The 14,312-nt window shown below is 44.0% G+C and overlaps 1 protein-coding gene across 3 annotated transcripts in view; it reads right to left on the reverse strand.

The window, feature by feature from the left end:
* Positions 1 to 14,312, reverse strand: part of PRLR (prolactin receptor) — an 850,394-nt gene that overhangs the window by 284,870 nt on the left and 551,212 nt on the right. Inside the window, exon 3 of one of the 3 annotated variants that reach the window (XM_069627118.1) lies at positions 2,289 to 2,535. The exons of the other annotated variants lie outside the window; for them this stretch is intronic. The gene's annotated coding sequence lies outside the window, so the exon portion shown is untranslated. The remainder of the gene's footprint in view (positions 1 to 2,288; positions 2,536 to 14,312) is intronic. 3 annotated transcript variants of the gene reach the window in all.

The following is a 14,312-nucleotide window of genomic DNA, read 5'->3' on the forward strand; positions in this document are numbered from 1 at the left end:
GGTGCCACCTCAAAAGGGGTAGGCCAACCCAAAGTGCTAGGTCACATATCATCTGCATGAGACCACAAGCATCCCCAAACATGTTCCGGCCTCGACCTTGGTTATAGTAATAAATAAAAAGCAAACAACGTTCAGCTACAAAAACACTGTTTTTGTTTAACAAATACATTTCATTATAAAAAACGAATGCATGAAATACCATTTACAAAGGAATTGTAGCTTTCTTATGTTAACGTGATGAATACCTCTTGTTGCTCAATTGTTCACACCACTGCTTGAATGCATATCTTCAACCCATTGGGAGCAAACTATTGTTGTATGTGTTTAGCAGCCCCAGTTCCCAGTGGAGCAACCTTTTTGTTGCAATAGGCACGACAAGAAGTGACATCACATTACCTTTCAACAGTGAAAACATTTCGAAAAAGGGAGGTTGGAAGAGATAAAAAGAAATGAATATCTAAAATATTACTGACCAATAAGTGCCAAACTAACAAACCACTTCCACAAAATGCCTAGTCCCCAGCCGCTTGCCAGGTGGTCACGTAGCTGCCTAAAACCCGCTGTGTGTGTGCTTCGTGTGTGCGAGGGACGGTCCATCGTATGGCACCTCCCACCCCATTTACAGAACAACATGTACGCACGAATCAGCCTACTCCCCAAATCATTCGACATGCATGTCTATCCACACGCTAACCTTCACACTTATGAAACCCTATCGCCACCATTGAGGCCTTCGGCCTCCTTTTTTCTAAATAGCCGGAACCTTTTACAATCTCTTATTGTGACTTTCATGTAAAGGCCTCTCCTTTTAAAACCTTCAAATGCCTACCTCAAATTCCTACCTCAAATGCTTCCAAATAATACCTTGACATTCGAGGCAAAGGTCTACCCTTCCTCTTTACACACACGTTATCTCCACCTGGCCAGGACAGCCACAGTATGCATCCCTCGCCAACCCTGACTATTCGCGTGTTGATCATCATTGCACCCTCTGATTGCCTGCATACGGCTCCATGTCATTTCAATGAAATTCATTACTTTGTGGTAATTTACTGCATGGAAATCACTTCCAATTTGTACTTCAAATATTTTTTTTTATGGGGTGTTCGACAGCCAAGCCTCCCTTCCCCTTTCACTACCACCTCTACTCTAAACTCCTGCCCACCCCTCTTTTAACCGTTAACTCACAAATACATATAAAAATGTGAAGTCATTACCACAAAGTAATTTACTTCATGAAACCAACGGGACACCCTGCATACTGGGTGACGAGAGCAGCCCTTAAGGAAATCAGTCAATGGGCCTCATTACGACCCTGGCGGTACGGGGTTAACAGCGCCGTAAAAGGCGCCGGCGCCGTGAACCCTGTACCGCCTCATTACGAGTTACCCTCGCGGGACACGGTAAGCATGCCTGGGAAAACCAGGCGTGCTTACCGGGTCCCGCGAGGGGAAGAGGGAGCAAACAACGGGCCAACTCGTAATGGCCCGTTGTTTGCTCCCTCTCCCATTCCCATTCAGCCCTATGGGGGCTGAAATGGGAATGGGGAAGGACCGGGTCCTGGTCCATGGAGGGAGGAATTACCAGGCCTTCTGAACTCGGAATGGCCCAGTAATTCCTCATTCTGAGGACTCGGACCTGGACGCGATTTCAGCGGCAGCCATGCCGCCAATAGCGGCATGGTTACCGCCGAACTCGTAATGAGGGCCAATGTACCTGCTGGGTAGCGGGCATGGGCTGATGTTTATCAAAAGTAATGACCCAATAATCCGCTACACCTTTTGCCCGCCCTGCCGAAACCATGCCAATACTTTTGATAATCTGTTCAAAACAAATTGACTTGAGGTGACCCTCGATCCCCTTCCGGCGCTAGATACTAGATGCACGCAGAATGAAGTTGCCTGGCCATCTGAGGACAAAGTTGGAGACAGGGTGCTCCTGGCTAGGAAGCCGCTCTGGCGTCCTGTGAAGGCTCTGCTGCAGGTAGGAACCTTGAGCGCTGTGAACGATCCCCTCAATGTAATATGCTCTTGCCCCCTCGGCACGTACTTCTCGGGGGTGTATGGGCTCGACATGGAAAAAGTGAGACAATGCCTCTTTCTTTCAGCAACACGGCAGACTCGTGAGTCAGGGGAATGAATGTCCGTAAAAGTGGCAGTCATGTTTGTGGCAGAGAACAATCTTTTTGACAGAAAGTCAAAATTAATTTAATAAAACGCGTGCACATAGTTGCGAGGATTAAGGAGTTTAATTCTGGGCATCTGCTGTGGAGCACAGGCATAGCTTACCTTTTATGTAGAATTGGTATGGAGTGAAGAGTGTGTTTCCTTAGGAGGGTTGCGTAATGTGGAGCTTTTAAGCAAGCTGAGGTCCACGGTGTTCCCTGCATAAGGCCAGCGTTTACCGAGTGCACATTTCGAAGCCTGTTCAAAATCGCTTTCCCACAGCATACAGACCTTTCTCATAAAAAATCCGCTGTTCTCAGAGAAGAAGAAAATAAATGAAACATAAGCGTTTCTTTCCTCCTGCATTGGGCTGCAAACACAGGTTTGGGGGCGAAGGGAGGGGGGTGAGGGAGAGAGGGAGGGAGAGAGAGAGAGGCTTAAAGCGTGCTCTCAATTGTATTTTTTTTTAAACATGGTAGTAAGAACATCCCAATTGACCCCCAAATTGAGCTGTATAATTTGCCTCTGTGTAGAGACATTGTAAAATGAATCTCTCCAACAGAACATGTCAAACTCAGGCCGTTTTACTGCTGTAAGAATCTTTTAACAGGGAGCTTCACTACAATGAAGCAGTTCTGACTTGATGAATGTTGTTCACAGACTAGCAGTGGCACGTTCCTAATGGGTCATGGGGCTGTGCCCTGCCACGAAACATTGAGGAGCAAGAGGAGTTATGTTATGTTATGTTATGTTATGTTATGTTAAAGGCAGTGGTCAAAGTGTACAACAAGAAGTAGTGGAACTATGTTCCATGCTGGCCTGCCCCTGCTCCCCACAAACCCCATTGCCACAACCTCTCCCACACAAAGTACACCCCCCCAAACACTTGCACCTGCCGTTTAAGGGAACGTTCAGTGCAGTGCACTGAAAGTGAAGGTTTCAACTTCTTCCTACACTTTTATTTTAAAATAAAACTATTCCGGAACGGTATCTTTTTAAAATAAAAGTATAGGAGCTGTACAAGGTAATTTCAAAAAGTATAGTTGCACCGCTCCCGATCGCTCCCGCTCACTTCGACCACTGGTTAAAGGTACTTATATAGCGCACCGTCACCAACAGAATTGGTCCCCAGGAGTGACACCTGATCACACCCACCAGCAGCAGCAAGCGGCGGAGGAAGTGCTGCTGGTTCGGGTGCTGTTGGGGGAAACTTAAATTCCCATTTGCACTGCCTGTGCAATCCCCTATGCACGGGTGGGGACATTCTGCCTCCCCTGCCTTTCAAGGCCCACTGGACATGTTGACTGAGGTGCTGCAGGCCCATTTTATGCACTGGGCAACTCCTACGCATCCCTGATAATCCATGTTTTGGGGAAGCTGCTTAGCGGCCCAGATGCATGTGCTCTAAGCAGGACCAGTGGAGAGTTATTGAATCGCACCCCTCCATGCTTCCCACATGCATGCAGTGATCCTGTGACTCTGATCCTAACCTGGCTGCGGCAACGTGGACTCTCAAGGCGAGCTGGTGGAGCCAGTGGGTAAAGCACATCTGGGTGTGTATTTATCTGTGTGCGTGCGTGTAGGCAAGGAGTTGTCTTTGTGCATGAGTGTGTGTGTTCATGTGTATATGTGTGCACCCGTGAATCTGTCTTTGCATTTGAGTACAAAGTGTATGTATCTGCCTTGGGATGAAGGCCAGTGCTTGGCTTGCACGGGGAGGAGATGTGGGCTCGGAAGGTGACTACGGTGAGATTTTTCATGGCAATCCCTGCACATTTTGGGCACTGACTGCAAGACAATGTGTTCAGGAGAAATGCTGTCATAAATTAGCATAGTTGGTATGAAAATGTCTTCTTACAGTGGCGATATTCATAGGTGCCCCAGGTCTAAGGTTGCTGCATTTACTGGTGATGCCTACTTAGGCCTCTCTCCCTCTACCCAGATGTCTCAACATGTCATTGCATTGACTGCTGTGCCTTCTTTAGGCCTCTCTGCCTCTATCACAGTGTCCCAGGTCTAGGGTTGCTACATGTGCTGCTTTGACCCTTTACCCAGGTGTCCCAAATCGAAGTGGCATTACATTGTGTTATTGTTAGCTGCATTCATTGTTGTGCCCCTATCCAAATCAAAGAGTTATTGCATTGACTGTTGTGTAGGGACTTAGGCCTCTCTCCCTCTCCCTCTATCCAGGGGTACCCGGCCTAAGGTCGCTGCATTTACTGCTGTGGCCCTCTACCCAGGTGTCCCAAATCGAAGTGTCATTTCATTGACTGTTGTGCCCTCCTTAGGCCTTTCTCTCTCTATCCAGATGGCACAAACCGAGGTGCTGTTGCATTGACTGTTGTGCCCCCTATTTAGAAACTCTCCAACTGCACAGGTTTCCCAATTCTAGGTGTGACTGCATTGCCTGTTGCACCCCTATTTAGGCACTCTCCCTCTGTCCAGGTGTCCCAATTCTAGGTGTGACTGCATTGACTGTTGGGAGATAGAACTAAAACAAAAGAACTCTGAGGGTATACTACTCCTGATTCAACAACCATAGCCAAAGGACCCCCAAGATAAATAACAAAACAACACAGGAACTAGAAAAGAAAGAACAATAAAAAAAACCGAACCACAAAGATCTTTGAACTGAGATCTCAGTTATCGACAAGGATCAGGAAACACACCAATCCAAAGAGGACACCCACTCAAAGGAATCCAACCCACAAGCCACACATCATGCCCCGCCTCAAGAAAGACAAAGAAGCCACAACAGACAACAGAAACAATAAGGAAACCCAAACCGCTCGGGAAGGTATCGTACAGCACGATCACACAGCTCCAAAAAACTGGACAATTAACAGCCCAAATGGCCCAAGGAGACATACAAAGAACAGAGCAAAGACAGACTACATAGCTCGCTACCTCTCCACATATGACTGGGTGGCAAGCACAAATGGCTCAGCACCAGAGAAACCTACATCCAACAAGGTTACGAATACAGACCCCACCAGGACACTAAACCCAACACGACTAATAATAAACCACTGCAACCCAGTCTACACCATGGACAATACCCCAACCAGATTCAGGGACAGGTTAGAACTCATCCCCCTATACACACCCTACATCACCAAAACTGGAACATACGGTTACCTAAACAATTTACCACCCGGAACGAACCAAAACTAACCAACCGCGCCATAAACTTTATCAGTCTACTTGACAAGGAGACTGATCACCAAAGAACCACACTGCCCAACAGGTTCGACCAGGAAAAACCACCAGCAACGGAAACCCAACCGACAACACAACGGGCCGAACAAACAATACAAACAACAACCCAAAAGGAAAATCAAACAAACTACACTGCAGCCTTCTCAACGTTAGACTCATGGCAAAACACTCAATAGAAATACATGACCTTCTAAGTGAAGGAGGCACAGTCGTGCTCTTTCTCACAGAAATCTAGTTATCAGACAACTACAAAGAACTCGCAAACAAAGCAATAACGGACAATTATAAATTAATACACGTCAACAGAGAAAACCGAAGAGATGGCGAAATCGCAATCATACACAAAAAACACATCTGAGCCTCTAAGCTCATCACAACCAACGCAGAAAACTATTAAGCCCTCTTCTTCTAGATAGAATTCAATGACCAAACCAAAATAGTATTCCTCCTGATCTACAGACCGCCCTCTTACAACCCCAACTTTGTAACGAAACTAGCGGACGCGGCCGCCATGATATCACTCCACCACGACAACCTTGTCATACTGGGAGACTTCAACATATGGTTTGAAAAATCAAACGAGTCCACAGCAAACGCACTCTGCGCACTCCTCAAAACTTCAAGCAAATAGTAAATGGATCCACCCACGACGCCGGACATAACCTGGTTGCAATTTTCTGCAGGGAAGGACTATGCACATCCGTTCCACCTAAACCACTGGTATGAAGCAACCACTACTTAATAGATCACATCCCAAACCCGCCTAACGGCTTTAAAGGAAATACTCCATACCAGCAAGAAAAGAAACTGGAAGAAGCTAGACCTAGAGGCCCTAACAAACCTTCTAGACTTAACCCTCCCAAGCAAAACAGAACCCACCGAAACAACCATAGACACGACAGAAGACACACTCTTGGATCACCAAGGCCCTTGACCAACTGGCACCAGCTAAAACATTCAAAGCAACACCAAAGAAACTGGCAGCAAAATGGTTCACAGAAGAACTGAAAGAACTAAATGGAAATAAAATGGAGAGAACCATACACACGACAAGACAAAATAAAATACCAAAGACATTTTAAACTATACAAATCAACAGTCCTCAAAGCAAACTAGTTCTACTACGCCACAAGAATAGACTCGGCAAACAATCCACAGAAAGAACTTTTCAAAATTATCAAAGAGAAAGAAAAAAAAAGTCTTCCTGCAAGAATTCCAGCACCCTGATACAAGCACTTTGTGACAACATTACCAACCACCGAGAACAAATATAGACACAATCCAGCATCAACCTAGACCGGGCAAATACAACCATGACTGCCGGACCACAGACACCAGGCGAATCACAGATTATAGCAAAACTCACCTGCCTAGAACCAATCACAAAAGGAACCCTAGCCACACTGATCAAGGACACCAACCTTGCAGGATGCCCAAGGGTGCACCGCCTGCCTGACATTTTCTAAGGAATCCTCAACCACAGAACCCCGGCAACACACTTCAGGAACCTAATGAATCTATCACTCAAAAGAGGACTAGTACCGTCCTCCAACAAATCAGTATACATTAAACCACTGATAAAAAAAGGAATCCGAAAGTGCAGAAGACCCGAGCAACTACAGACCGATATCTAACCTGCCCTTCACAGTAAAGATCCTGAAGAACCACATGTACAAAATCCTTCTTAAGTACGTCGAAACAAACAGAATACTCCACCGGTCACAAGTTGGCTTCAGACCAATGACAGGAACAGAATTATCACTTCTATCGATATGGGACAACGTGAAAATAAATGCAGATGACAATGTCCAATTGGCCCTCATACTTTGACACAATCAGCTACACAATACTAATAAAACTATTGATGCAATGTGGCATACAGGAATTCACACTAAAGTGGCTTACCGCATTCCTGACAAACCAAACCGAAAGAACCTACCTATCACCGTTCACCTAAAACAACAAAAATATATCCTGCTGAGTCCCACAGGGATTCAGCCTCTCTCTGCTGCTTTTCAACATCTATATGTGCCCACTGATGAAAATCATTTGAACCCAAAGACTTACAACCTACAACTGATTGTGAAAACAAACAGAACCCAGGAACAAAATAACATCCTCAACAACTGCCTCACAGACATCTACAATTGGATGGCAACGAACAACCTTAAACTGAACCCAGCAAAAATTGAAATAATGCTCTCACCAGCAGGTTTCGACAGAGGGATCCCGCAACTGGACTGGCTGATTGGCATGGGAATGCAACCAGAGACTACTGATGTAGTAAATAACCAAGGAATACTCATGGACACCGGTCAAAGCAATTACCATAAAATGCTTCTTCCTCCTACGACTACTCAGAAGATTACTCCCCTACCTCTCCTTCCCCCACAGAACCCTCACAATCATATCCCTGATACTCACAAGAATTGACTATGCAAACAGCCTCTACCTAGGAATGCCGGAAAGACTTTACCAAGAAACTCCAAAGAGTGCAAAATATAGCAGCCAGGATCCTTTTAAGACTAAACAGAAGAGACCACATCACTCCAGCACTGAAAAGCCTACACTGGTTAACAGTAAAAAAAAAGGTGTCAAATTCAAAGCACTCAGCATTGCCCACAAGGCCTTACACAGACATTCCTCCAAGATAGGATTAGCCGGTATCGCCCAGGAAGGGAACTAAGATCCAGCAACGACTTACATTACAATAGAGGGAAATTTTTTTAAAAAAAGGTAATTCAGCAGAACAACGTTCTCGCGTTCAATTGGTAACATCTGGAACAACATGCCCAAAGAAATTCGAACCACGAAAGACCACATCACCTTCAGGAAACGGCACAAAACTTGGCTATTCAGCAGACAATGACAATGAAAACCTCGAAGGGACACCAACAACACCACAGACAACCTGAGAGTAGACGAGATGGGCCAAAGAACCACAAACAAGAACCTGACTAGATACAGTCAAGTGGCAACCTAAGAACCGCACCAGAGGCTCCAACAAACTGACCGACTTACTAACCCTTTTTCTCCTTCCTGCGCTCCTCAGACATAACTGACGCCACTACACCAGACTATGGACTAACCACTATACACATAAACAAACAGAATCATTACTATGTTCACATCCAGCCTCTAAAGATGATGAAGAACACCTAAAGTGATCCACCCACATAGTCCACAAAACCATCAACAACGCAACTCAAAACAAAGATACCAGATTGATTTACAGCTACGGCCACCCGTGACTCGGAATCCCTTATGGACACTATCTAACCAGTGTGCACAACTGAAACCCACCATAAGCCACACAACACGCCAACACCGACACCAACACAAACACAAACACTACCACAAATCTGAGGCACTGAATCTTACCCATACGGTTACAATGCACGAGGCGTCTGGCACAAAATACCACATGCAAAACAACACTCACAGCTGCCAGTTCCTCTTGGTTGTAAATCTATCCTCTCACTCTATCACCACTAACCTCCCCACACCTCTTTCTCTTGCAGAGCCACGCAAGCACCTGGAGACTGCCCCTGGGTCGTAGCAGTGCACGGTATACATCATTATAACATAACATCATTAAGCAAAGCCAACATGAGCGTTGGTACAATGGCAATATTGCCAATATCATGCACAAGCAACTTCAGTGTGTTAATACAGTGGCAATACTGGCATACATTCAAACAGTCAGTATGACAATGCTGTCTTACAGTGGAAATACTGGGATAAATTGCACATCCAAAATGTTTGTGTTCTCAAAGTGTGAATACTGGCAATATCGGTCACAGATAAAATTAATATGTTTTGACAGTTGTTATATTGGTATTATTAGGCATATCCACCGGAACTGTGTTTGTACAGTTTTAACACTGACATTACTAAGCAATCAAGAGTGCCTTTGTATAGTGACAATTGTGGCATGACTGACCTCAGAGAAAATGAGTGTGTTCTTGCAGTAACAATAATGGCCTTGTTATGCACAGCCACCACTGGTGTGTTTTGACTGTAGCAAAAGTAGCATATAATGGCACGACCTATACAGAAAATGTCTTCTTGCACTGACAATACTGCCATTATTATTCACAGCCTTCATGAGTGCATTCTTACATTAGCAATCTTGGAATTATTGGGCCCAGCCAACACGTTCATTATTACATGTGGCAATACTGGCATTATGCTGCACAACAAACACATGGGTGCCTTTACAGTGGCAATACTGGCACAACTAGCATGAATATATATAGCTACAATAGTTATACTTAATTATTGGGCAGAACCAACACAAATGAATCGATACAGGGGCAATATTGCGCTTATCATGCGCAGTCAACATGAGTACGCTCTTACAGTGGGAAAACGGGCACTGTGGGGCACAAGTAGCATGGGCGTGTTCTTACAGTAGCAATACTGGTATATTCCTGTGCACCTTTGGTGACCTGGCATCTACTGGATTTTTTTCAATTGTTAACTCGCAGAATTAGTTGAAAATTGTTTCGGTTTTTCCAAATATTAACAAAAAGTGGGTCGTAAAATGCAAAATTTTAACCCATGATTTAATTAAATTTCTCTGGTGTAGAACCTCCCTCAGCCACAATTCGATTGTTGGGTCCACCACTGTACACTTGGTCGTTCACCGTTATTAGTGGGTATTATTTACACTCCACCAGTGAAAATACTCACCACCTGTCACTGTTGCTGAGACTACTCAATCTAACTGGACAACTGGGACTCACCTCAGATACACGTACAGGGCCATCCTAGGCAAACCGAAATATACATTGTGGAAATGACTTGTCTTTATTATTACATTTTTGCTGCCTTAAATCAACACATTGAATAGTGTGGCTTGATGGCCCCATTCTCTTCTTTCTCTTTTCTGAACCAGTTGTTCACCGACGTAGCCAGCATGACAATTTACTTGTGTTTCTCTCCCATTACAATGTATTAACATGCCTTTGCTTCCACATTCTGACGCCACTACATTACGAGCTTTTAAATAGTTGTATCGAATTGCTTTTTGAGAGAATAGCAGCTGACAGATCGCAGAATACATTGTACAGCTGCTGCTTAATCGGTTCTCAAATTGGATGATTTGATTCTGTGTTATTCGTTTTTATTAGTCATTATCTGTATGCCATTTTGTGTTAACCCTTTCCATTCTAAGACTCATGTGAATGTTGCATGGTGATAAATCCACTGTTGGCCAAAATGCAGTCTTCCCCGATAGCGTAGGCATACAGTTTATTTCCCAGGATTTCTATAAAATGCCTGAGCAGTTAGCTGTAGTGTGGATTTCTGGGTGTAGGAGTAGGAGGATGCTTGGCAAATGGCAGTGGCACTGATGAACCTTTTAATTGGAGGGGTATAAATATTCCCCACAGATATGCCAGTGCAACCGAGCATTGCAAGGGACAAACCAACCAAGTAGACTTTGGAGAGGGTGTGCGGGTGGGTCCCGGGAGAATTTTTTTTTTTTAATAATGGTTTAAAATGGTGGCTTATACAGCACAGTGTCTGTGAAAAATTTAGTCAAAAGCCAGAAAGTTTGCAATTGGTTTTGTAGAGTAAATCCAATTCAAAAATATAATAGATACACGTCACCAACAATACACAGGACAATTTCCCAATGCATTTTCATAATCCCTTTGCCCACAGCATATGCCAGTATAAAAACCTTTCCATGCTGGCTATGCCCAGACGTTTCCAACCTGGCTGCACCAATATATGCCTGTATTCTTATTGAACATGCTCGCGTTTGCTTTGCGCATAATGCCAGTAATTATACTATATGAAACCATGGGCACGCTGGCTCTGCCAATATATGGCAGGATCCCCATGTAAGGACATACTCATGTTGCCTTTGCCTTTATAAATGCGATGCTATAATAAGAAGACATATCCAAACTGGCTGCACGATGTAGGCCAGTCTAGACATGTAATAACAATTATCGTGTTTAGCCTTGATGCCTAGTAAAAATGCCATGCGACAGTAAGAAATAGCAAGATTGGCAGCACCAAAATGCCAGTCTAGCCACATTATAACACTTATAATGCTTGCTTTATCATAAATGCCCAGTTCCCAATGCCATGCCACAGTAAGAAATAGCTAGGCTGGCTGCACTAAAATGACAGTCTAGATTAGGTGATCCATACATGAGGCAGACTTCCCACTTTGACAAAAGCAGCAGTTGCTAATTTTGCAAGATGCATGCTAACACTTCGCTGAGCTTGAGCCCATGTCCGTGCATAGTAAGTTATAAGAGTGCCCCTTTTAATCTGCATTTTTGTTTGTTCTTGTGTGGGTGAGGGTGTAATGACTTTCCTGCTCCCATCATATAAGTAGAGTGGTGCAACTGCCACCTCTAATCCTATGCACTCAGTGCCTATGCTTCCAAACATTCCATGCGTTATGTAACCTTCTGCATGCAAAACAGTACATTGCAAAATAGATGTACCTAGAATAGGGTACTGTGAGTAAATGGTCAATGAGGCAGGGGTGAGCACACACCGCATGCCCATTTCTCCCTGAAATAAACAATAGCTTAATGGTGTTGTGGCTAATCAGTAGTTAGAAATTGTGAAAAAAATGACATGTATATAGATGTACAAAATCCCAGAGCAGACTGTTCCTGATAAACAACAGGTGGCACCAGAGGATGATAGCGGGAAACACCTATGCAATTCGTACACAAGGAGCCAAATCGATTGGCTATGCCAATTCTCGCTTTATGAATGGGCCCTTGGATAATTTCGTTTTACTGTTTTCGATCATGACATCCTATGCCTTTTTGCATTTTTTATAAAAAAGTAAACCTTCTTTGTAATTTACACACATTTTGATAGTCATTACTTGTAATCCTTGTACACCTGCGCGGAATAGGCCTCCAAATGCCTGGGGCTGACATCAGCTGCCTGCTGTGGTGTCCCAGGTGGTTAGACCTGACAAACCTTCAGGTACTTAATGTTTTCTAGATCTCCATCCATTTAAGTATATGGTCAGTCCAAAGTATGCTAACATTGAAATCGCAGCTCGCTAATTTATAGAGACAAGACATCAAAAAAGCACAACAACACTCTATTGTAAGAACAATACAAAAGAAGCAAATGTATTGAGGATCGGGCCTCCCGGGCGCTGCATACAAGTTTATTTACGTAAGATAATATACAATAATCTAAGCTGTGACTTTGCTGTAACTGGCCACTTTCAGAGCTGCCTGGAGCAGGAAGTGCCCAGTGGCTGTGACTGAGCATTGGTAGTCACTGGGAGCCAATGTACCAAAGAAAGGGCCAAAAGCTGCGCAACCGGAAATGCGGCAGATACTCCTAGAGCGCTGGTTATAAGGCCATGCACCCATAAAGTATATAAGGCCAGGTTATGAATGTACTCTTATGTATATGCTCAGTGAGTGGGGTGGTGAGTGGTGTCTGGTCACCAGCATAGAGGGCGCATCAGTTTCAGGTCTACTGGCTCCCATTTAGTGCGCTACACGCAAGCGCTAAACTGGGATGGTGGCTGAATTAGTCACCTGGCTGATGAAACAGCCATGCTGTCCACATGTGTGACCGATGTGATAATGCATAAACACATAAAAGAGAAGAGGATCCACATATGTCACAGACCATTCTTAAAGAAAGTCCGTCAGGAGCATTGCCGGGCCGCGTTATCTGAGAAAGAAACTGGTAAGGCACTATCCTGCTAAGAGGCTTCGGTCGGAAACACAATTTCTGTTCATATTCCTAAATTTTGTTGTAAGTGTCTGGGTGGCCGATCCTTTTCGGTATTGGCCCCCAGCCTATAGAATGCCTTGCCATTGCATTTGAGAGTTCAGACCGATTATCTTCCCTTTAGGAAGCTATTAAAAACTCATCTCTTCGGTTTTCTTTCTGCTCTTTAAGCCTGTGGTCTTGTCTTTGTAAAACTGCTCTTCCCAGTGCCTTGATGCCTTCGGCCCATAGTTCGCGCTTCATAAATCCTAAATAAATACATATAAATATTACATATAAATGGAGAAGAAATTCTAGATATATGTAAAGAATTCAAGACTGGTATAACCTGTTATAACTATGCTATTGCCAAAGCTAAGAAAGTGTTTTCTGCTTCATGAATAGAAGAAGCCTCTAATTTTTCCAAAGAGGTATTTACAATTTTGAAAAATTCATCTCTCACAACTTCACCATCTTCCTTGTTCTGGTGTAATGAGACCCAGACCTTCTGTCCTGAACATATTCTAATGATTAGAACTTTTAAAAGTCCTTTGCAAGCCACCCTAGCCCGGGGCAATAGAAAATTGCCTACCTCATGTTCAAGCTTGTTAGCATCATTGAGCCAGGATATCAATACATTGCTCGAATTCCACTCTGTCTCTATGATAGACACTCAATCCTTTTTGGCATTGTTAAAGCTTACAAATTGCCCTAATGTTCTATGCCCTTCTGTTCTTGTGAAGGGACGTGATAAGTCTCTAAATCCTTTAATCAGGGAGTGTATTAATACTTCATTTAAAGAATGCCATGTCTCAGAGGTCCTTAAAGAAGCATGTGTCAATCGTTTCATGAAGAAGCCTAGTCTTAACCTGGGGGATTGTGCTAGCTACTGACCATTGACTAATACCCCCTTTCTTTGAAAGGTTTTGGACCGGCTTCAAGCATATCTTGAATACTTCACCATTTAAGGAGATTGCCAATCCAGTTTTCATCCCAGTAGAATAGGGTTAGTGGCTGGGTATCAAAGATGCCTTCCTACAGAACGTAGATCATGGTCAGGTAAGACTGTTGATACTCCTTGACTTCCCCGTGGCATTTGATACCACTGGCCATCTTATTACGTTGTATAAAGGAGGTTGCTCAAGTATCGGAGAAGTCCGTTAACTGGATTTGTTCACTGATGTGTAAAAGAACATCCTGAGTCAAAGT

This window comes from Ambystoma mexicanum, chromosome 6p (genome assembly GCF_040938575.1).
Source record: "Ambystoma mexicanum isolate Mex_15411 chromosome 6p, UKY_AmexF1_1, whole genome shotgun sequence".
Lineage (NCBI taxonomy): Eukaryota > Metazoa > Chordata > Amphibia > Caudata > Ambystomatidae > Ambystoma > Ambystoma mexicanum.